Raw genomic sequence first — 25,826 nt, forward strand, 5'->3', positions numbered from 1 at the left:
TGTTCTTTAGTAAGAGACGTAGATTATTGATGGACATTTTATGAGTGGGGGGATTAAATTGGACGGCGGTGTTCAATTAATGTATGTTAAATAATAAAAGGTCAACGATATCAATGATGTCTTTTGAAAAATGTAATAATTTAACATCATTTATAGATTGCTATTATTACAGAAAGTTAAAATTCTAATTAATTAGTTTACATATTGCAAGAGGGTTATCCAGAATATAAACAAGCGACTAGTACCGTTTTTTTAAATGTATTTTAGTTACAGACTTCTAGAGGAGCGCTGTCAAAACTCCTAATCGATGGTAAACTTATGCATAGTATTTAAAAACACGAATGTTAAGATACTCAACTACTTGTTTAGTAACCAACAGTGAATTAATGATTCCATTGTGGTGTTTCGAACAACATGGGATTTGTACGAATATTTTAGGCTTATTTCAGAAATAGTCCTACCCTTTTAATAACTCTTGCCTGTCAAATGTCATTAACCTCGTTAGTGTTTTATGCAAATTAGAATTGTGTTTGGCGAATTGAGTGTTATTGTCAGATCTTTGACTCCCCTTGTAAAATTCATTCACAACTTTTAATGCGCGGTCGGTTGAGAGTTTAACACATTGTTAAGATATCTGTCTATAGTTAAATAATACAATATTGACCTACTTGTCTATTGGTCATTTGTGTCGATGCATTGATGTCCAATTGACGTAAAGTTATTCATAGTCTTGTGAATATTTTCCCACGTATTACATTCATTTTTGTTTTACTTATAGTTGATACAGTCCCGAAAGGGATCGAATTATAAAAGTATGTCAATGCATGATTGATGGCTAGAGACTAAGCCTTGATAATTTCAAAATGCCGAAAGTAGAATCTAGTAAGCTTTGACGAAAAGATCTCTATCTTATCCTGCTATAATAGTAATTTTCCAACTTTTAATCGTTTTTGTTTAATAATTTAGGAAGATTTAGGGCTAGCATTACATAATAACAGTAAAGAACAATGTTGCTTTTTAACAAATTGAAAGTCGTTTGTTATTACTTTAAAAAAAAAGTTGATGATTATAAGTATGATGTATTGGTGAATTCGCCTTCCTTGTTCTATTGTAAAGTACATGTCTTTGTTTGGAAGAACAAATTACGCAATCATATATCCTAACTGTGTCAATTGAACTGTTGAAGTTGATTAACAATTGATTTTTAGGTCTTAAATTGGTTTATAGTTCTATATTCTTTCCATTAACGTTTTAATGGTAAGTGTCAGAAACCACGTAAATGCATAAATATAAAATGTGTCCATCTCTTAGGAAGACAATTCATTTTACAAGCAACCGGTAACTTTTATAGTTATTTTTTTTTTAAAGAATAATTAATCAAGGACATGTTTTATAGTTTCCTTATGTTTAATCACGGGGGGAGGGTAGGGGTGTGCCATCATTTTGCCTCAAAAAACGTACCCATTTTAATATAACATTCACTGAAATTCAGTACCGATAGTTGTATAAATATTTAAGAAAGAATGACCTATACTTATACACAATATTTAAAATATGACTCATGCTTATATAAGCACTAACTCATCATCACTCATAATTCATAAGTATACCAGCTACCCTTGAGTTTTTATATATGAATTGACATCGTTTGGTGCGTATCAATAGCATATTTATATATGATATGTTAGTAGATCATACCCCAAATCAATATACAGTTATCAAACGTAAATGCATTTTAATATAGGATATCATTAAAAAGGAGGGTCATTTTTATATAAAATCTCGCAAAATTATGACCCATATTTTTGGCACATCCCCGTATACCCAATAATAGGAAGTTACCCCCCGTGTGTTTAATGAGCGTGTAGTATGCATTGTAGTTTTTCTTGTATAAATTATACAAGAAAAACTACTATTATCATTAAACGACTAAACTAACATGACCGTGTATTATTGTGCATAAGTAGTTAATATAATTAGTTTTTAAAGGTTACCAATCTTTTTTCCTTCTTTTTGGATTCACTAAGTGTCCCAGAGTAAAGATTCTATATGCACTGCAACCAATCTATTACAGTCATATATCGTTTTGTAGCATCATGTCCGACTTTCTGTACCAGGCAGTTCAAATTTATAGATCTTTTTTTAAATTATGTTATACATGGCATGGCTAAAATCTCTTTGTTCTTACTGTGCTATAATCTGGATAATGCACAGCAAAGGTGTGCATTAACTACCTCAGATATCGACTGCACAGTTCAAATCTATTTTTACCTTTAGGGGCGGTTCCTAGATTTTTAAAGGGGCGTTATTCTATCAAATTAAAAAAAAATATCACCGAGTGTAGCGAGACTAAAAACAATATTGACGATTTTAAGCTAAAACACGATACCTTGTCCAATCCTAGGGTGAACGACATGTTCGCCCCTACCCCCCGAATCCGCCAGCTGCCTTGAAATTACGACAAAGTTGAACTTTGTTCAAACATCGTAGTTTCAAAATAGGAAAAAAGAAAGGTTTCTCGACCTTTTTTTTTTTTTTTTTATCTTAGCTTAAATATAAAATGTTTTGTTATATTTTGTGTACAGCATAAATCTTAAATCAGCGTTTTAAAGTTAGAAAGATAGTTAAAAAAAATTTTGATTATTTCTGCCAAAAACGAAATGTATATAAGAATAAAAGAAATCTGATTTGGATTAGTTTTAGACTCAATGGAATTTATAACGACTTTTTAAATATCTATTCCCCATATTTTTGGATTTAAAGGGGGGATCATATTTTTAAAAGTTTGTTTAAAAACAGGGAGATTATCATTTAGATGGACGTGTCTTACATAGTAATAATAATAATAATAATACAGTTGGTACAAAGAAATTTTGGGAGGGGGAGTAAAAGATTGGAAAGAGAAACGTATTTTCTGTTTATTCAACATTTAAAATTTAGGTAATATAACATCTTCCTCGGTTTATCTTTCTCTATTAAAGGGGCATTAGCTACGAGATACATAAAAATCTAAAGTTTGATTTTTTCTGTTCAATCAATAATGAAAGTGAAATAGTGAAAAAACAATTCGATTTTTGCAGCCAAAAGGGTTCAATTTTGTCAAATTACACAAAGAAACATTGATAATTAGTTATTCACTTGCAAGTGAAATAGTCGACCTCTTTAAATCCGTATTCATGTGAACTTCAATTTAACCCCTAGCTAGAGATTGACAACGCATGCATTGTACGTGTACTGGTTATTTAAAGAAAAAGAATGTCAACAATGAAAGTGAAACTACGGTAAACCATTTGATTACTAATTCGATGCACATAAAATCATTCTTATACGGTTAAAAACAATGAGAAACATCTATTTTAAATCTATAAATAAAATCAAACAGACATATGAAAATCCAATTACACGTGTTGGTTTAATCTATTCATATCTTTATTTATGTTTACTTCGCTTATATGGTCATCTGAGGTCAAATCGATAGTTAATTGTATGGTGTCTGGACTAAAATACACACGAAACGAACCTATATATTATCTACCTCATGCTGTGTAAACTGTTTATTTTAGACTTTTGATAGTTTGGATAAATGTTTTACATTGTTATAAATCAAATATGAGAATTTGAGTCAAATCGGTGACCATGAATTTGACAGCTAGTGCCCCTTTAAAGCATATCATTGAGGGAAAGAAATTCAAAAGCAATTAGTCTAAACTCAATAACCCTTTCAGTTATGAGTTTTTTTTTTTATCATACAACGATTTGAAAGTACACAATTTGTCAAAGTCTAAATCGTCATTTATTAAATAAAAAATGGGAAAAGATTTAACAGAAACATAAAAAAATCTACCATTAAATCGCAATTTTACAATAAGTCTAAACCCCAAAAAAAAAGTTATCAATTTAAAACTTACCAAAGTCGTATTTCCCCCTTTCTTTACCCTACAAGAAACTCTTATGATCCGTGGATTGCGGAATATCGTCCACATCTAAAACGTTCACGTAAATTAATGACGTCATGTGTTAAAACAGTTATTGGCCAATCAAATCGGTATATAAATTTAATCTGCACGCTCTGGATGACCCTTTAACCCGAACTCCTACGTCGTTCGGGTTAATAAGGGTTACCTAAGCTGTGCAGATTAAATTCTATATACCGTCCGACTTGCTTGGTCAATAACAATAACTACTTATTACTCACTATAACATCATAGTACTCTTACAAAAACTATCATGCACCGAGCAAGATGGTGGACTAGTGATATACAGTAAAAGTTATTCATTTAATAAGCATTTGTATAGATATTGTTGGCCAAGAAAAAATGAATAGTTAGTACTTTAACACCGTATCTTCATGTGCACAACCCGGGGGTAATAACAATATTCATCCTTAATCAATTGATATGTCAGTATAATTTATGTCACGATGAAATGTGCTGTCAGAATCACGGTCCAGTTCCATTGAATGACCAGACGTTAATGGTGACATGCAAACAAAGCTTAAGATTGAAGGAAATAAATGATTGCTTATTTGAAGTAAAGTAATCAGTAAACACAGGTTGAAAGTTTATGCGACAGATTAAGTTCACTAGTCGGTATAAGGTAACATATTTTCTTTTGAATTTGTAACTGGATATCGCTGGACGCAGATAAAAGACACGGTAGTTGTTTGGTCAAATATCTGTTATGTGTCTGCTTTACATTTGAATTACTTGGAAGAAAATAAAATAAAAATACAAGTCAACACAGTGAGGAAAAAAATGTATTTCAAAATTAACTAGATGATTATTAATACTGTTACAAGTAACACAAATCCTGTTATATGCAGTCGCTGTTTGTACATCTAAGTTAGTAAAGCATAGGCGATCACGTGTGTTATAAATAGCTTTCTGTGCGTATTCATTGGAAACGTTTATAAAATTTAAAAAACAAGATGGTAAATACAAATGAGAGAAAGAAAAAAGAAATGTAAGTAGAGTGCTATGATTAATGTTTAATATGTATACTACTAATTGTGAACGTCAACAGTAACTATTGTTTTCAGGTTTTATACAACTTGAACTCCAGCTGAATTGATGAAAAATGAGAAAAAAAAGATATTTAAAACTGCATTTTGATGTCTTTTGTCGGGAAAGTGCCACACACTGCACGAATAAGACCCATGAAACAATTCTTTGGGTGGTCCTCGGGTGGTGTGTTAGCAAAATTTTAGGTACCTGTCTAATAACCCCCCCCCCCCCCCCCCCCCCCCAATTTCTAGTGGCAGTACTGGTTAATACCAGTCTCTTTCCCATTGGGTGTATTAATAGTCTGTTCATGCCCTCAATGTGCATTTCTTATTTGAAACTGTACACCTACGGCTAACAAAAATCAATCAATCGGATTTCACCTTGAAGTCATTAGTCGAGCAATAAATGTTCAGAAAGTCCATTCTTATTCATAAAAGAACACGTTGATCAGGTATTACTATTAAACTTGTACCTATTACTGAAACAGAGTATAGGCTGTTATTTACGTAATTTTTGCTACCAGAATAATTTTCCTTGTGTTGCATATGTTGTGTTTATTATTTGAAGATATCGAACCGTATTTTGTAAAGATGCTTAAAACATGTAATGTGAAAATGGCATCATTATTAGCCAAAAAATTGAGAGATGTTTTTCAAAATGAATTTTTAACCTGATTTGTTGCTTTGATTTAAATAATTATCCATTGACGGATTGATTAGATATATAAAAAAAAATGAGAAACGGAGTAGATGGTCAGTGGGATAAGTTATCCAACAATTCGGGTTAACCACAGCTAAGAATACGATCTCAATTTCGGGGACGAATAATTAAAACTAAATTGCATTGTTCAAGCTATCTCGGTTCATGCAATTTTTTTTTACATTTTGCCAATATCGAAGTTATCTTGTTCATCCATTGACTCGAATATGCACCATTGTCTGATCTACAAATAAGACAGAAACGGCAGCACTCAAACGAAATTAACAGAAATCATTGTAGCTTTTATCACAAATATTATTAAGAAAATGGCAAAACGTTTTTTAAGTCCAATACAATTTGAGGTCAAGGAAAAGTCAATGGGCTATGCCCCAGGTTTTAAATGATTTCGAAAACAACTTTGATAAGTTGAAAATCATATTACTCATTTAAATGCTTTTTCTGCTGAATTATGATTGAATACATGATATTGACATTACAGCGAATATACATGTATGTGTAAAATCGGCGAAAAAACGTTCTCAAAAATTTATGTAAACCCTTATTCCTAAAAAGTATTTGCAATGATAGATATTTTAGGGGTGCAAACTTAATCGATCAAAAACAGCTATCCACCTGAGAAATTGAAGAATTTAACATGGTTATATGTTTGACTAATTTTCCAAAAACATATGATAAAAAACAAAGAAAAATAAGCAATTTCAAGTTTTCTATCATATTTTTTTTATCAGTTCTTCAACGTTTTTTTTAACTTTTGGAATGGCATATTTTGTATCGTGCATCACTGTTTGATATCAATTGTCGAAATATGCATCTGGTCCAATGCAATTGTTACCGTTAATGAAACTTCTTCCAATGGGGCGATACCTTTGTTAATGAACTATTAGTACCCGAGGGTATATAATTTAATACATAATATATATATGAAAAAAAAATATTCAAGTTCACTGTAAATATTTGATAAGTATATCTAATATGTTCACTAATCTTGTAGATCCATGATTACTTAGTACAATAGGTATCTGATGTTAATTGAATGCATTGAATAGGATGAACCTTCTGTTAGTTTAGCGATATATAGATGTTGATAGTTTAAAGTATCTTTATCAAGAACATTATTTTTATCAGTGTGAAAGATAATGGTTACATCATAAGATGAACATTATTTACAGAAATGTATCATGCAGTGAACATGTTTATTAAAAAAACTGGTCGCGCAGCTAACTGTGCTCAGTTTAAACATGTAAACCGCTGCAGTTTTTTGCACCTGTGCTAAGCCAGAAACCGGTTGTTCAGTGGTTGCCGTTTGTTGATAAATGTTTCTCGATTCTCTTTTTTTATATATATATATATAAACTAGACCGTTGGTTGTCCTCTTTTTATTGCTTTACAGTAGTCATTTTGGAGCCAGTATAGCTTGCTGTTCGGTATGAGCCAAGGCTCCGTGTGAAAGGCCATACTTTGACCAAAAATTGTTTAAGAAATAAATTCATGGAAGCCATAGATTTGTTGGAAATTTACACATGGCCTGGGCCGTGATATTCGAATTTTATCCTGAGCGTTAGCGAGGGATAAAATTAACGAATATCACGGCCCAGGCCATGTGTAAATTTACAACAAATCTATGGCTTCCATGAATTATTTCGATTCTAATAGGACAAATACGATCATTAAAAAACTGAATCGATGATGGGTATACCGTGTGTGTGGCTGTTCTATTTTACCCGCTGTTCGATAAATATAAAACAAATCTAATAAACCTGCATGAATGATTTCTTAACTATCCGCTAGAAAAAAATGTGATTACTTTATTTACTTCTCAGTAAACATTTGCAATTTTGAATTTACATTTTTTATCGTAAGCTACCGTCAAATTCACTGTTGACATGTTGTAACCAAGGAGCCGCCATGTTGACTTGCTGAAATCAGTAAATGCGCGAATAATGCAATACAACAGAAAACAACAACACCTACCTCAAAACTTTATTCTAATGCAATTGTATCCGAGTTTAGAAGGTAAACGCAATAAAAAAAAACCTTCAGCTTTGACGTTTTCATTCGTATGACGTCATGTTTTGAAATGACGTTAATGCGCCAAAATCATTAATGGAATTTCGCGGAATTTTAATTTATTTTGTTTTTGTCCATTTTTCCGTTCTCTAATGTGTAAATTCTTTTTGTTATGCGTCAGAATCAGAATAAATGTTCTGTAAGGTTTTATTCAATTGTAATTGTTAACACAACTTGAACGAAATCCACAACCGTTTACACACAGGTTACGATACATGTGGATTTACGTGGGAGGCATATTTAAACAGCCATTTGTTTACATCTTGGAGTCTGCGCTAAGTATAGTTAACCTATAGTTAACCTATAGCTGTTCAATGGAACCTATGGGAGTGCAACCCGAGTATAAATCTCAATAACCGAAAATTATACCATAGCTATCCATGGTATAATTTTCACAATTATACCATGGTTTTGTTGTATAAGGTATTCAAAAGAAAAACATTGTCAAGACCTAGCCGCGGCCGTCTGATTTTTTTTATAGAAACAACAGTCAGTGTGGGGCCACTAAGCTAATTTGCCCGCTTTGCACCAGCTGAAATAAATGATTGCTTAGGGTGGGAATCGAACCCACATACACCAACTCTGTTGTCCTATATTTTAAATGAACCAAGATTCGCTCCCAGAACAAATAAATAAAGTTTAAAAATGTGTTGATTTTCAGTTATTAAATGGTAAACTTTCTATAGGCTCCACTGTACAGCTACATTTACATGAATCACATCTAACCGTTTGTTTGGCAAGGCGGGTGGTTAGTTTTTAGGGGATGGAGGGGACAGGAAGCACGCCCCTTTTAAAGAACTTTAAATATGATAAACAAATAACCCATTTAATAGTATTTTCAAATGTTGGCTTGCTTTACTCCCACCCCCGCTTTAAAAGTGCTTGATCCACACCCGGTTTATTAAACACTGCTGACATCTCGACTTTTAATGAGGCTACTCTATGTTTGACCGTTAAAATTAGATAGCGTTTTACTCTAAACAGGAATATATATATGTTAGATATACTGTTCCCAGCTCTAAATGAGCTATTTCTTTTTTTTTTTTTAAATTATATCGTCGCATGTCAATGAATTTAATGGTGAACATTTTGAAATCCCGTTTCATTAATGTACGCCATGGGCGAGGGGGGATATGACCTCTATCGGGACTCCGGGATCGGGTGTTTTTAATCTCGGGATTTCGGGATTGACCCTTTCGGGATCCGGGAATTCTTTTTTTTCGAATTTCGGTACCTCGGGATTTCGCGTTTTTAAGCCCGGGATTGCGGGATCAGGACCCCTCCTACCCTCCCTCATGGGCTTCTGGTTTCAAGTTAAACGTGGAATAATTCATACAAACTCTCAGACAGATTCTTGTGAAATTAATTTCCTCAAAATCATTAATCAATATAAAAAAATTAAAACATTTCGAACATTTTGAAAACAAATAATAAAATTAAAAAAACCTACCCTTTGCAGTTCAATTGTACATAAGTTTGGGAATGCAGCAATCTTCCAAAATATCAGATATCTGTACTAGAAGTTTCTTGTGTCCTTATCCACATTATCTAAAACAGTTTTTTCGTCACCAATGTAAAGATGCATCCATCGCTGTCGAAAAATCTTTTCAAACTGATTACCCGCTGTTTCTGAAGCCCGTGCTAGTTTTAAAAAGCAGGCGGAGCCTTAAGTGTAAGGTCCGAAAAGGGTTATTTTACAGATTCTTATTAAAATAATTTCGAAGTAAAGAAACAAAAATATATGAAATACACAATTTTAAACAGCGAAAGATGCAATAGGTTAAAACAGATATTTCATATTTTTTGGAAAGTTTTGTGTTGTTTCGTAAATTATACCATTGTTTTTGTTGAAACCCCTCGGCAACCTCACTCGACTTCGTCTCGTGAGGTTATTGCCGGGGGTTTCAACAAAAGCTATGGTATAATTTACGATACACCACAAAACAGTCCAAAAGATATGAAATATCTATAACATATATCGAGAATTTTATCACGGTGTTGTTTACAAAGCGAAAGAAGCACGTCATATTAGAATTACTTTTAACACATTGTGACTAGAAAGGGGGTTTCTAATAAGCACTCATACCACGTCTTCTTATTTTTTCTATCAACTGTTATCTGTAAATACATTTATGATGTACATAATAGAAATATGAAAATGTGATATGATATATGATTGCCAATGAACACAACTCTCCATCCAAGCCTTAATGTGTCAAAAATAAACAATTCTAGGTCAAGTACGTGCGATGATGAAAAAATGACAGGGAATTCAACCTTACCGTAATAACTATGGATATTGTAGTGATACAAATCAGTATACTCTGGTGTGTTGTTATATATTATATCAATATTTCACGGTATATAACAGTTACATGTATATATAATATTCATCCATTTGTATAACATTCTATTTGTTTGCGCATTAAACACACTCGAAGTGAAATTTAAAGTGATAAAAGGAGTGTGTTAGGCTCATTAATAACAACATTGAACTCAGTTACACCACCAATAACATTAAGAACGAAAACCTTGACTGGCCTGGTTGTTTGTGCCATTGGCATTTCATTTGTGCAAATGTGGCATTTCATTTGTGCCAATTGGCATGTGTCAAAATAACATATTTCCTGTATGCGAATAGTACATATTACTTTTTAGTTTTTAAGTAATAATCTCTTCCTTTTACCAACTTTACATGTTACCTATCGGATAAGAAGGATAAAGTCCTTCAAATTGCATTATGTAATTAGTTTTGAACACATTATCTTCAGTGTTTGCATGATATTGAAACTATGGGGATAATACAGACTTTTGTTCGTTTTAGATTGAATTATGTTCATCTTGTTACCGTGTTACAGGTATACAATTCGAGTAATGTGTTAGAGCGCACAACTTCTCCACAATTGGTTATACGAGACTCGTTCTTGGTTACAACTTACAATGACATTTTTTTCTTGCTTTATTTTACCTGAAAATTCGCACAAAATAAACATCTTTTTGGTCGAAATATAACCTTGTAGCGCAAATGAAATAATGATTTTTTTTTATATACAAGTTTGCACAAATCCGCTATGCGTGTTAAGTTTTTTTCATTTACTGTCAACAGAGGACATTATAATTATAAGATAGTCAAAGTAAACATGGTGATGATCAAACCATTTGTTACTGACAAAGGTAAATTAAATTGATATGGAGACAAAGACAAATAGTGACCATTAACTATGTTTCAAACCACAACTATGCATAATATTAAGTATATAGGTGAGTGAAAGTGCCCACAGCTGATAATATGAAATTAATAACACGAAAAGCTTTTCTTTCACGTCCAAATGCAATTCGCATTTTTATAAGAATGTTACATTTATTAATTTTGTTCTTATTTGTTTCCGTTTTTTTGTAATGAACAATCGGCCTGACAAAGAGAGGTTTAAATATGTTTTTACTCCCTTAAAGATGGATATTACAAGAAATGAGAGTATTAAATCTCCGCTACTCGACGTGGCGGTAGATCAAATAGAGGTACCCAATAGATAACTTGATATCAACGTTCGTCTTTTTAATAAAATCATCCTATCCTTATATATAACGTGCAAATATATGATCAAATTCTTCTCAAACAAAAAATAAATGTAGTGCATTGTATTACAAATCAATCTGCAATTGTAGAGTTGTGAATGTAACTCTGTTGGACAAAAAACATTTTAAATATATTTCATCAATAATTGATAATTTTCTAGAAGCTGTTTCTTTCGTAACATCTTTTAATGAAAAAACCTGACTCACTGTATTACAACAACTGTTATGTAAGATCTGCACATCTTTTATTTATTTAAGCATTGCGTTAAATGTCTAATAATAAAGGGTTGATCATTTTTCACTGTATAGTTTCCAATTAATTCTTCAATCCTATTTAACATAGTTTGTAATTTACTTGGTCATTAATCTATTGTCAAAATTAAATCACAAAAATACTGAACACCGATGAAATTTCAAAACGGAAAGTCCCAAATGAAATGGCAAAATCAAAAGCTATAGCACATTGTACTGAGATAGTTATAATTAAAAAAAATATACTTCTGTTGATTCATTCCATTGTTGATCCCATCATGCCACTGAATTTGTAATTTGTTTTCCAAATATGAGTATCTTTTCATTTGCCTCTGTTATAGATTCGTTATATATTTATTGAACTTTCAAAATGGCGCAGTAAACTGCATGTGATTTTTCTATCAAACCAACATTTAATAAAAATGATGGTCAAGTTAAGTTCTATTTGCTGAAGATACTACTTAAAAGTCCAAATAGAAGAAGCAAACAAAATCTTACAATAATGTAAGCTTTATCATACATTAACCAACAACTGAACAACTTGCTTTTCATTCGTTCTGTTGGCTGATATAGGTAAACCGTTTGATTCTTATATGACGTGCTTCTTTCGCTTTATGAATAAACCCATGCTCTAAATCCAAGAATTTGTTTTTGCACATGGGTATATTGACTACTGCAGAATACTGAATTTTATCAAATTGGCATGCATTTAATATATTTCATTAAATTAAAACACTTCCAAACTATAAAATGATGCACATGTTGATACTAATTAATTTATTATGACTGTAATGTGTTGCATTCCGAAATTGACATATTGACCTAGATACGACAACCGTTCATGCTGGCTGTTCAAAAACTCCACCCTCTGAAAAATCACAGTGCCAGCCGTTTGCTTCTTTACAAAAAAGGGAGGTTCATGGAAGAGCCTACATAAATGCTTTACCCTTATACACATCAGACATAGAAATTACCTTAATTGTCCTAATCAGAATCGAAATAATTGATGCAAGCTATACTTTATTGTAGTTTTAACATGGGTAGGCATTAACTTCGTGTTATTTTAGCCCTCACTATCGCTCGGGCAAAAATAATCACGAATATAATGCCTACCCATGTTAAAACAACAGTAAAGTATAGCTTGCATCAATTATTTTTTTAATTTTGACAGTTTTTATGGGCTTCACTGTTTAGCAATTATCTTGAAGTTCGGTATTTTTGTAAATACTTGAAACTCGTAGATTTGAGAATACATTTATCTCTTTTTATATTTTCCGCGACTTAGCATAAGGTGGCCTCATGAAGATCTTAGATAGACAGACAAGACAAACCCATTTTATTCTTTAAAACCATTGTATATATATAACATTTATCAATATGGTCCTACACTATAACTGCCTCATTCAAGGTGGATAGCTGGTTACCCGTAATTATATTTTTTACAAATTAAACATAAACAACAATATTTCATCCCTAGAAAATATACAAAAATGATTTTTAAAAGAGGAAAATCGAACATTCGGCTAAACAGGATGAACAGAAGACGAAACAATGAAATAACAAAAAAATACAGTTTAATCTGTAATAAAGGCCGAGGTTCAGAAAATAAGAACACCTTAACTTATTGGATAATCAATAGATATCAAACTAGACTAACTGATCTCGAAAATGTTGAGTTTAGATTTTAATTAAACTGCTTAGCAAGTTTCACTTATCGTTACATTAGTACGATTTATCGTCCTCATAATATTCAAACTGTTTAGTGTGCTTTTATTGATATCCATTTGACGTGGTTAGGTACTTGTACATCCCTTCATTGTGTTAATATTCTATGATAATTTTCGTATTCTTGTCTTTCGTTTTTGCTCATATGCTTTGTCTATATGCCTTTTTAGTGTTTTTTTTTATACATATGACGTGGCTCTATAATTATACATCCCGTCTTGTCTTTCATTTTTGCTAATGTGCTTTGTCTATATGCCTTTTTATGCTTCTTTGATACAGAGTATGACGTGTCTTTGTACTTATACATCCCGTCATTATACTATGGTGAATTTGTGTATTATTGTCTTTAATTTTTGCTAATATGCTTGTTCATTTGTGCCATGTTGTGCTTCTTTGTTTCTTTTTATAGTGATTAAGATTATAACATAATGTTGACTGCTGTACCTCTATTTTTGACAGTTTTACCTATTATGTCTGTTTGTTTTGTTCACACATCGTTACCAATATAATGGAATTTGATGGCACTGTAATACAAGTGAGCGGTTTGACTAGCTTTAAAACCTGGTTTAATTCACCATTTTCTACATATGAAAATGCTTGTACCAAGTCAGTTTTATGACAGTTGTTGTCCAATCGTTTGGTGTGTTTGAGCTTTTGATTTTGCCCTTTGATTAGGGACTTTCCTTTTTGAATTTCCTCGGAGTTCAGTATTTTTGTGATTTTACTTCTTTTTTTTTATGTTTCATCCATATGTATTTTGGATAAAAGAGCCCCAAACTTTCATTTGATACCAACATTATTCAAATATTTTTTTGATTTATAAAATTGCAGCTATGCGGAATCATGCATGCCTAGGAATTATTTTTTTAAAAATATGTACCACTTTCATGGGTTAAGTGAAGAAGTGGTTCTATACCTGAAACAATATTTTATAAGATCATACAGTATAAATGAATAGAATCTAGAAAAAAGTAACTTAAGCTTTTGTTCCAATACTTACAAGATTTGTAATGTATGTAATGTTTATCAGTTGATCATTCTTCAGTACAAAGTACCAACGTATTGATTTTTCTATTTTCATTGTAAGCCATTTCTTAATTAAATGGAATTCTCTTTGATATGAAACTATCCGATAAATATGTTTTACTTGCATAAGTTCACATTGCCTAATGAAATATAGAAAGAGTAGGAAAAGATGTTAAATAAGCCTTGAACACCATGTCAGTCAAATTGTTTCTTTGGGAATTCTAGTCAGGATATTTAACGAAGACTTTTATTTGTAAGGTTGTTTCAACAAATACTATGAGTTGATCCAGGGCCATCTAAAGCAATCATTATGTAGCTTTAATCAAAAGGAATAAAAAGTGTTAACATCGTTTCAAATTAACAACTGTTTTGATGTTACTTTTGGGGTAGCGTAAAATACAACATCTATATCAATAAAATATTTCAGTTGAGAGAACACACACAAAGTTAAATATAAACAAAACGCCAGTAATGTATTTAATAAATGAAAAGACATGTTTTATCCAGTGGCACAAAACCAGAAGTTTTAATTACATTTAACATTTATATTTGTTTACTCTTACCCGAGGTGCATTAACCATCAATAAATAGCTTTGTCAGATGTTTTAATTGCATGGAATATCATCCTATCTGTATTTGTTACCGGAAGTGACGTGAAATTGAAGCATATTGAATTTATAAGGGGACATACACATGTTAACTTAGATTTTGCTGGTGCATTGTTTTGTGAAACACATTAATCACCTTTTATCCATATGTAAACATGTGTCTATTCTGAAGTTCTAGACCGAGATATGTAAGACGCAACGATTGAGGTTTCACTATATATTATCATATTTTTTTTTCGCGAATACATTAAATAAGAAAAAGAGTCAGAATATTAAATATTCTTTTGGATTTTTTGGTGTTTAATTGTCCCAAACACATTTATATTTTATTATTTATATCAAATATCATAAGAATGAGAAACATAAAAGGCTAACACTAATGTCATGAGAACGCGTTTAGTTTTATTACTGCAGACAAATAAAATTGTCATACTAAAATTTGATACACTTTTTAAATGCAGTATAATAACAACAAAAGATACTCAAGTACAATACAAGAACATCCTGATTTGTGTACATGATATTTATCTACATAACTATACAATAATGTAAAATGAACTTTAAGTAAAAGGCGTTTACCAAGGTCAGTTTTAAATGTCTGTAGGAGTAAATTCAGTAAATAAATATACGTCATCAGAGCTTTCTGTCTAAAAGTGAAGTCATGTGCTCTTCTGATTGGTAGATAATGTTTGTAATAAATATTTTTGGGTAGATGGATCAAAACTAGAGTTGAAAAAAATTAAATAATAAATGCTGAATGTACTAATTTTTTTCCCTACAGGATTGAAAAGTAATGGGGGTCAGTATAGGAATTCAGTGCGAATCTACATTGTTTGTAAACAAGGCCATGTGAATGCCCAAAAATGCCGCATGACCCTATGTTTTTATTGTTGCAAAAGATAGGGCTACATTTGTACTTTCATGAATGATATATGAAAGTTTTTAATTTCTAAAGGTAAATCAGATATGAATTTAATTCCACACATAGATTAGCATTAAAGTCAATGGGAGATTTTTTACTGAATTTACCCCTGTAAGGATGTGTATAACAATCTTCTAGCTTACTTGTACAATAAAAAGACATCTTTAGTAAGGGATGTGTATAACAATTGTCTAGCTTACTTGTATTATAAAAAGACATCTTTTGTAAGGAATGTGTATAACAATCGTCTAGGTCTAGCTTACTTGTACAATAAAAGACATCTTTAGTAAGGGATGTGTATAACAATCGTCTAGCTTACTTGTACACTAAAAAGACATCTTTAGTAATGAATGTGTATAACAATCGTCTAGCTTACTTGTACAATAAAAAGACATCTTTAGTAGTAAGGAATGTGTATAACAATCGTCTAGCTTACTTGTACAATAAAAAGACATCTTTAGTAAGGGATTTGTATAACAATGATCGTCTAGCTTACTTGTACAATAAAAAGACGTCTTTAGTAAGAGATTTTCATTCTGTCTTCATCAATAGGAATATGCTTATGAATAAATAAATGTAGTACAGTAGCATGCATTACTAAATCGAAAGTTTTGTAAACTTTTAAACAGATGATATTTTCTTTTAGAATCGTGATTTCTCATGTTTCGTTTGTTTTAACGATCGAAATAGTTTTCTCTCTTTTAAGTCATCACCATGAAACAAATAAGTGTTGTATATCCAGACAATTTGTTAGTAAAGAAATAGTGTCTGTTCTCCTTGTTACGAGATTGTCATAACTTATACATGATCTCGCTTTCAGTGTAATATATACATTCCATACACCGATTGTTGCCCGCTTAATGACACCATATATCACTGGTGTTAAACTGATCATCGTAATTGCAATTACCAGGATCCAAACATGGCGGAGCAACAAAAAAAACCACGTAAACTCGTCTTCTTCTAATTTCTTCATATAGGCCTACACGCGGTTTTTTTCAAAAATAACTCAGCAGCTAGGTTGATATTTACGTTATTGTTACATGTGTGTGTGTTCTTAGTATCATATCTGACCATGTTACCGATATTAAAGCAATCGAAATTTTACAGAAGATCATTATTTGATATGGTAATCGTCACTTGATTATTATATAATCGTCACTTAATTATTATATAATCGTCACTTGATTATTAGATAATCGTCACTTGGTTATTAGATAATCGTCACTTGGTTATTAGATAATCGTAACTTGATTATTCGATAGTCGTAACGTATCAATGATAATTTTTTCCGACTCTTATGGTTAACGTCAAACATTCTTAGTTTAGATAAGAAAAAAAATATAATATTTTATGTGGGGTTTCATTTTAAAATCAAACTTTTACATTCATGCTATTTTTACAGTAAACTGACCTATCAGAAAATATTTATCTTAATCGCGATCTGATTCGATTAATTTCTCAGAGACAGATTTTATTTTCTTCTGAAATTGCCGGTAATAGAGTAATTTTTCAGGATATTCAGTCTTGCTTACGGGACGAGATGAAAGTTAAGTTTATTCGAGAACGGCGTAGTGGTGCGAAGAAAAGCCATAAACTAAATGATTTAGATTAGTTTTCTTTCTCATTGCCTTTAAAGTAATCAGACATCTGTTTATTGAGCTTCCTCGTCTGGACATCTACGAGTTATGGACTGTTATAGAACTATTCACAGTTTAAATATACATCAATTACATGTATGTAATTTTCCCTATCCAGTCTAATCAAGGAGAGACACGAGAAAACATTTGTTGTTCTATGAAAGCCCTTAAAACGTCTGATAGTTTGTAGGTTGGAGGCCAGCTATCGTTTTCAAACGATGAATCTTTATTGCATTAAAAACAAAGTTTCATGAAAGTTTTAATCAGTTAATGTTCTGTATGTAAAAGTCCTGTTAATTCGAATAACAAAAAATATATGGCACTTTATCTGGTTTCTGAAAACATTCGTCAAAGCAAAATTTGAATCGATAGATGAAGTATGGTGAAATTTCAAATTTCAAAAAATTTCACAAATTTTAAATTTTGATATTTTAAAACTTTGATCAAAATTTCAAAAATCTAAAATTTGGAAACTTTTTAAAATTTGAATTGATAAGTGTTACACGGACCAGGTGCTTATTTACTTATATTTTAGAAATTTTAGATATCATTCAAAAATATTTATATTTTAGTGAAATTTTACTTAAGGAAAACGTTGTCAATCATTAATTAAAAGTAAAATCATTGCAAAACTGTTTGCGGACATATTTTTTTTTCTAATGTCAAAACTTAGTAAAAATAAGGACTCGTTTTTTATATATATACTTTAGTGTATGTTTGCACAAGACTTGCCGAATTGATTATTCGGTGAAGGAAAACGAAGATCTAGTATATTCTAGGATTGCAGAAGGACCATTAATTAAAGAACTATCAATCATGATACCATTTACCATTAATAACCACCGAGAAATATCGAAGTAATCTGAGATAAATCTTCAATTGTATTTAAAACCTATCGACTTTCTCCTTCAATTATCAAGACGGCGGAATATCGCATTATGTGTGTGTCAAGGTACAGACAAAAGCGACATCTAGAAAAATTATTCCTTAATACGATTAAAATCTACTTGAACAATCTCATTCTTGCAGGATACCATGTCCAAAATCACCAATAAATATAAATTATAAATACATATACATCAGATGAAAGAAAAATAAATATTGTAATATTAAAAATTTCGAATGGTATATAAAAATACTTTCAGAACCTAAAAGCAATAGTTCATAAGGTACTAATGTATTTCAGATTACAAGTGGCTGAGCTTGAATAATTAGAATGATGTTAAAATTATCTTTATTCGACAGACATTCTTGTGTGTTTATTACTTTTAATTCACAATAGTCTAGATAGTAGGAGGAGGGTTGGCATTTCCGATATTTCTTTTTTCCATGTTCCATGTATAAATGTCCAAATTAGAAATTTGATTAATGCTGTGATTTCTTCTTTTGCTTTTGATGTGAAATCACGTGTCATTTTTTAACACGACAAACATATGATACAATTATGCTATGCCAATGGTGCTTATCCATCACTGAAAGTTATGCAGGTGAACTCTCAGTCTGGTTGTTTAATAATATACTCGAATTTACACAGTTTGTCTTTAACATTTACTCGTATCTTCTTTTATTGACTGGAGTATAGAAGTACAGTTATTTGAACTTTTCCTACCACAGCGGTAAATCCAATGTTAAAGAGGGCGTCCGTTTTTTCTGTGCGGGATTAAATATCGTTTGATAAATAAAATTCAAAGTCAAACTGAAATAGGACTTAGATACAAGAGAACTAAGCTAAAGTTGAATTAAAACATTTATATGTGACATTGTGAATGCAATATGTATGTAAATGTGATACACGTGTGAATCAAATAATTATGTATTTCCCATTTGGTAATAGTGGACAGAATTTAAATTAAAGCTTATATGTTTTTTTTATATATCTGGGACATACATAGGAATCGAATTTACTGTATTTGACGAACATGAAGAGTAGCTCTTGTGTCGAATATTTTTAAATAGACAAGCAATTTACATAAATAAATCATCCATTGTTTTTAGATAGAATAAACTTTGTAATATCCCCATACCTGTAATTTTGGAAGTTTGGATTTGCTAAGAATTGCTCATGGGTTGAGTTTAAACCATGGTAACTATTTGGTCAAAGTACTACTAATTTTTATAACAATTAATTAACAGCAAAACTTTATGATAAATAGTGGAGATACACCACTATAAAGACATTTTATTTGAACTAACTATAGATGAAAATATAGATGAGTGTGGAGATAGAACAGTGTAGTTCTGACAAAAAGTCGTGTTTTAAATTGTTTAAGGAGAGACCATTGCACTTGGATCTCAAATATATAGCTATCTCCATTATTTTTATTATCAATTTGGACATAAAACACTACAAGATTCACACGACGACCGTGTCGACTCATGAGTAAAGTAACTGATACAAAATCGTGATAAAATATACTTTAAGAAAGTTCGATGCTTAGTTTATAAATAAATAGCCTTTAATTAAACTAGTATGTATTGATAGGGGATTAAGTGAGGAATCAAAAAGGCAAAAACAATATAGCGGTCAATGTACTTGTTTTAGAGATATCACCCACTGGAATTTTGGCGGGAAAATGTTTTCTCTTGATTTTTCATAGCTTTTTAATTGACCAGTTAAACTTCTCAACAACTATTAAAAATAAATTAGATTTTATAACACTTTTACAAATGGCTTATAATTATATATGTAAAAGATTAATAAAAAGAAATATGGGAGTTCATGGGCAAAATTCTTTAAGGCATTCAAATAGATAAAACCAGAGGATTTCGAAAATCCTGTATTGGTTTTGTTATTGGTTTGAGGCTTGCTGTATTGACCCGAGGCGAAGTCGAAATCTCAATTAACTACTGATTGATTGATTGATTGATTCTCTTTATTTCCTCCATTATACTGATTGATTGATTCTCTTTATTTCCTCCTTTATATTGATTGATTGATTCTCTTTATTTCCTCTAATATACTGAAGATTTACATTTGAAACACAAGTATACTAATTACAAGAAATGAACAACATATAGATAAAAACTACAATTGAAGCACACACACACACACAAAAAACAAAAAACGAATTTTTTTTTTTTACATATAGATATATTAAACTATTACATCTACACACGCTTAAAAAACACGTGTCTCATGTCTATCTCTAGATTCACCTTCCGTGACAAGGTAACACTACGACTATTGAAGTTATATTTTTATATAGCGGATGTGGTCGAGTGGTCTAGAGCGCTGGACATGAGGCTAAGCGATTGGTGCTGTAGTGTATCAAAGGTGTGAGTTCGAATCCCGCTGAGGGACGGACAAAAATTTGTCAGTATAAAATCTAACTCTAAAACACTGTTTGGTGTAATTTTCAGACTTATATATATATATATATACAACTCGTCTAAACATCAACCCAACAATGTTAGATCTGTAAATTTGCTTTCGCAAATTTTTGGTTCTTCCCTCGCCGGGATTCGAACCCATGCTACTGTGATATCGTGACACCAAATCGCCTGCACTGCTATATATGTTTAATATATCTACATGCTACATTTTTTTGTTGCAAATATTTTAGTGACCAAAATTAAACTCAGATAATTCGCCTTTAAATTTTCCGTACAGATGAAATATATGATCTGCCAAGTAACACATCATGTATCTCCAGTTGTCAGAGTTCACAGAATGCATAAAATCTGTAATGCCACCAAGTAAAGCTACGATTATATCGCTAAAAAGTATCATCTTGCTGAAAAAAGCGTACGGATTCCTGGACTGGTTAAACGTCAACAGTTCCATAAAACATGCTATTTCTTACATCCAAAAGTTTTTTCACAGTACAAAATTAAGTGTTGAACAATATCTGTAGAATAACATCCACATGAAGAGCACTGGCCATCCTTTTTTGCTATTGAGCCCAGTTTTACCATGACTAATAATTTAGTATTCAAATGCGGATAGACAACGGCAAGACTTAAAAGTCTGTGAATAGATAGTCTGTTTTGTATTTCATAGTAACGACAAAGTTCTGGTCGACTCTGTATAGATGATTTCCAAATATTTTCTTCTCTGATTTTAATTGATTGACTAACAATTTTGGACCATAGTTTTTTATCCGGGATATACAAATCATCCATGGAACTCTCAAGAAAGGAATGCATATCATATTTAATTAGAGTTTTTTTATTAAGTCATATGTTATTGAACGTTTATCGGATTCGCCAAGCAGCAGTTGACTGAGACGTAGAGTAAAAACTTGTTTATGAGTTGTATTGGATTTAGCTCTGAACAACCGTCCGAGGAACAATTATAATTCATACAAAAAAGGTTTGTTTTGTTCATTTAAGAATTGAATGCTCTTTTTTGTAAATTTATTGGGGTGTAAAAGCGTTGACCGAAGTACATTTTGTATGAAGCGCGCACGGTCAACGCTTTTACAACCCTATAAAGTTACAAAAAAAGCATTCAATACTTCAATACTTATAATTACATTTTTACCTTTAGGATCATGAAAACACGCCTTTTATCAAGTTTTTATTTCATTTACCTGTGCACTTTATTGTGGGACCTCGTGTCATCATGAATGAAAAGTTGCATTGTGTAATGCAATTGATTAAGGAATATCACGAGATTGCTAGTTAGCCAATCAGAATAACGTATTATAATGGAACATACATCTAATGTAATTATTATGTGGTATAAAAATAGAAATGCAAACAATGGAGAGAAAAAATATACCCAAACCCTGTATCCGAGCGCTGGTGCTCTAAGATCTAAAACCCAGAGACATTCAAAAATACTTTAGACTAAGACTAGATAATAGACTGGTATCCTGGCTATACCTCCTTGGCAAAAGAACTCCTTTGCGAAAATGGATTTGCATGAGCAGTTTTTTAAATAATAAGTCCTTTACCAGAGTAGTTAAATAAAAAATAGAAAATTATGTAATCTTGGTGGTTTTGATTTTTTTATTAGGATAGATCATTATAATAACTATAAACTATTGCCATGCATTAGTTGACGGTCTTCAATCTGTCTTTCAAAAATAATGCTATGAATGATATCAGATATCTTTTTTTTTTATACAACTCAATACATTAAATAAAAACTAGGTTTTTGATTTTCTAATTTTTATCCAAATGATGCAACCTTCAATGCAGACTGTGCTACATTACATGATACTTAATTACAAAACATAGATACAAGACTACATGCAGTTTTGTTTAACGTAGAGACACTTGTGCCATGAGAGGATTTATTGAAATTTCAAGATGAACGTATAATGCAATGTTATACTGTGAATACAATTCATTATTATTCGTTGGAGAACAATTTTCGGGGAATAAGTGAGTAGGTGAACCACAAATTTTAATGTTAAACGAATAACACATTTAATGTATGCTGGTATACGGAATTTGTCAAAACCACGAATTCAGATATGCACGAATGTTCAACTTTTCCTCAATCCACGAAAATTGATACACTCGAAAATAAATGAACCCACAATAGTTGGTTGTAATGATTTCCCAAACCATAATTTGTTCAGAGATTAATTTCAGTTATATTTAAAAATTAACGCGTAATTTCTATAAAACATGCCTGTTTTGAGTGGATTTGGGCAGTTTGCTGGTCAAGGCGAAGGTTATTCACAGAAAATCTTAATTCTAATAATATTTTACGCAGATATAATGCTTTACTTTGAAGGAAACGGTATTTGTGTCATAAAAGTGGTTTTGAAAAAAATATTTTTACAATTTATATTTATTTATGTCAAGTATGACAAGTATGTTATGCAAAGTGTTCTTTTGACAGGTGCTTTCCTTGCGTTTAAAATACAACTTCAGTTACTGCGACGATATTATTCGAAACTTTGACACTGAATTGTTTACCCCAAAATGTCGTTGTGTTGCTTTTCTTCATTTTGAACATTTATTCATTTTGATTTCTAACGTTTTGCTCTCGATGGAGGTAAGGGTTTATTCAATTAAAAAAGAAGCATTTTTTTCACAAACGATTTTGAGATTTAAGAATTTAAACCGAGTATTAATTTTGTTTTTTAGGAATAAATATAAGTATAAATGATAAAAATATGAAAAAAAGGAAAAGAAAAGATTTGTTTTTGGTGTGTATATATAAGACAAAAAACTAATGACATAATTATATATTTCTGTTTTTATATGTATTGTCATTGGGAATCAATTAGAAAATATTTTTACGTTAGATCTAATTAATCGGGCCTAACGTACTAATGCCCGCGTCACACTGTCCCGATTTTTACACCGATGGCAACACGATTATGGAAATTTTCAAAATCGGGACTGATCGTATCCAGATCGGGGTATTCGTAATGCCATCTTTAACCATCGTAGAACCATCGGCCACTTTTTCTAGCCTTCGGGGACATCTTTGGGAAGGGTTCTAAATTTTTTAACATGTTAAAAAATCCCCGAAGGTGCGTCCGATGTTGAGGGTTCGTATTGAGTTCGTATCACCATCATCACCATCGTAATGTCACCGGGAATGCATCTTTGAACATCGTATTGCATTCGTGTTTCCATCGTTTCCATCCGGCAGTTTTGACATTACGATGTCTACACGAATGAATCACGAAGCTACCCGAAGGTCTTACGATGGCAACACGACTTCGTGGAGACCTCGTAATCCTGTCGTGTTGCCATCGAATAAAAGTACGAAGGCGACAAGATGTAACTACGACGGCAATAAATCTAGCTAAATGTAAGTTAACTTTCGCGCTAAAATACATTTATTTAAAGTGCCATGCGCGATATGCACTGGTCAGTCTAATACGACAGTTAAAAAAGACGTTCACAAAACATGGAGCTCATATCATATGATTCTATGAGAACAAGAAAGGCGACAGCGTTGTTTTTATTAATTCAAATGGAACAAGAAGAGCAGCTATTACAGGCTCAGGATTTACTTTTACAAGTAAAATATTATTTTTTTGTCAATTTTTCATATCAAGTAACATAGACGTTGCGCACGATATTGGTGTCACTTTGGAAATATGGGTTAGAAGGCGGGTTATTCAAATCCAAGCTCTTATCCTATACAATAAATATCCATGTTATGCATATCATTCGAAAGGAAATAAACCACAGAAATCAATAACATAGATGATTTTGTGCTTTGTCTATTTTTTAATGAAAAACTTTGCTCATTTCGATGCCTATAACGTCATTTCAAGGGTGTCCCGCTGTTACAATTTTGTTTTATGTGAGTCTTTAAAATCCCAGTGCGGATTCATTAGTAAGTAGAATTGCTAAAAATTTTGCAATTGTTTTGTATACATTTAACCTAAAATGAAGTAACAGACGTTTTTGATTTTAAGAGAAGGAAGGTCGTCAAAAGAGTTTAAATAAAAAAGAGAAAAAATGTCCCAATTAGCTGCTCAACCCGTAATTTTTTTTCTGTCTTCACTTTCATAAGATATTATGGACGAAAATGGATTTTAATAATATCAGAAAAATTATACATGTCCCGAAGAAGCTATCTGAAGTCATCATTAAGTAACTGCGGTCTTATTTTAAAAACATCGTCATTTTTCCCGTGTCCAATAAAATGTCCCGATGTACATAATAACACAAAGAATAATTTAGAGGCTTTTTATCAAACGAAATTCTACTATATCTCAATTTTTTAACACCTGTTTACTGACATGAATGGAAAATACATTTAATTTCCTTTAAAATGATATGATATGTACTTTTGTTTGAGTTGCTGTTAGAAAATCCGAAACGATCTAAGATGTCCAATGAAATGTCCCCGTAACCGTAATTTGACGTTCGCGTTATAATAACGTTAAACTGTATACGAATTTTCTTGCATATTTGGCATAACATAATTTCATGATATTGTATGATCTATATAAAATAAAGTTCTCGTTTAATATGCAATAAAATATAGATCTGCATTGTTTCAAGGATATAAGATGTCGAAATATTTAACTCGGATACGTCATAAAGACAAGGCCTCGGAGCTATAACAAAGATATAACTTACTAATGACCACACTCCCACTTTATAAAAGCAAGATACATTGAAAAAGAAAATGCGATCAAAAGTGAAATCTTCTTAATTATCCTCCTAAGCCAGATAGTATCTGTAATTCGAAGCTATACACATGAATAAAAATTCTCACAAAAATTGTATGAGAAAAAGTACACCTTAGTCGTGAACATTTCAGTAAAACGTGCAATCTTTTTTTTCGTCGCATCGACTCATTTAACAAAACGTTTTATCAGAGAAATACTTGTATGTCATAAACATTTCAGTATAGCTA

The 25,826-nt window shown here is 31.5% G+C and overlaps 1 protein-coding gene across 3 annotated transcripts in view; it reads left to right on the forward strand.

Moving 5' to 3' along the window:
• The window catches only part of LOC139513445 (corticotropin-releasing factor receptor 2-like), a 181,270-nt gene that overhangs the window by 42,714 nt on the left and 112,730 nt on the right, over positions 1–25,826 (forward strand). The window contains exon 1 of one of the 3 annotated variants that reach the window (XM_071301928.1): positions 4,940–4,962. The exons of the other annotated variants lie outside the window; for them this stretch is intronic. The gene's annotated coding sequence lies outside the window, so the exon portion shown is untranslated. Of the gene's footprint in view, positions 1–4,939; positions 4,963–25,826 lie in introns of those variants that run through there. 3 annotated transcript variants of the gene reach the window in all.

The sequence above is a fragment of the Mytilus edulis genome, chromosome 2 (assembly GCF_963676685.1).
Source record: "Mytilus edulis chromosome 2, xbMytEdul2.2, whole genome shotgun sequence".
Classification (NCBI taxonomy): Eukaryota; Metazoa; Mollusca; class Bivalvia; order Mytilida; family Mytilidae; genus Mytilus; species Mytilus edulis.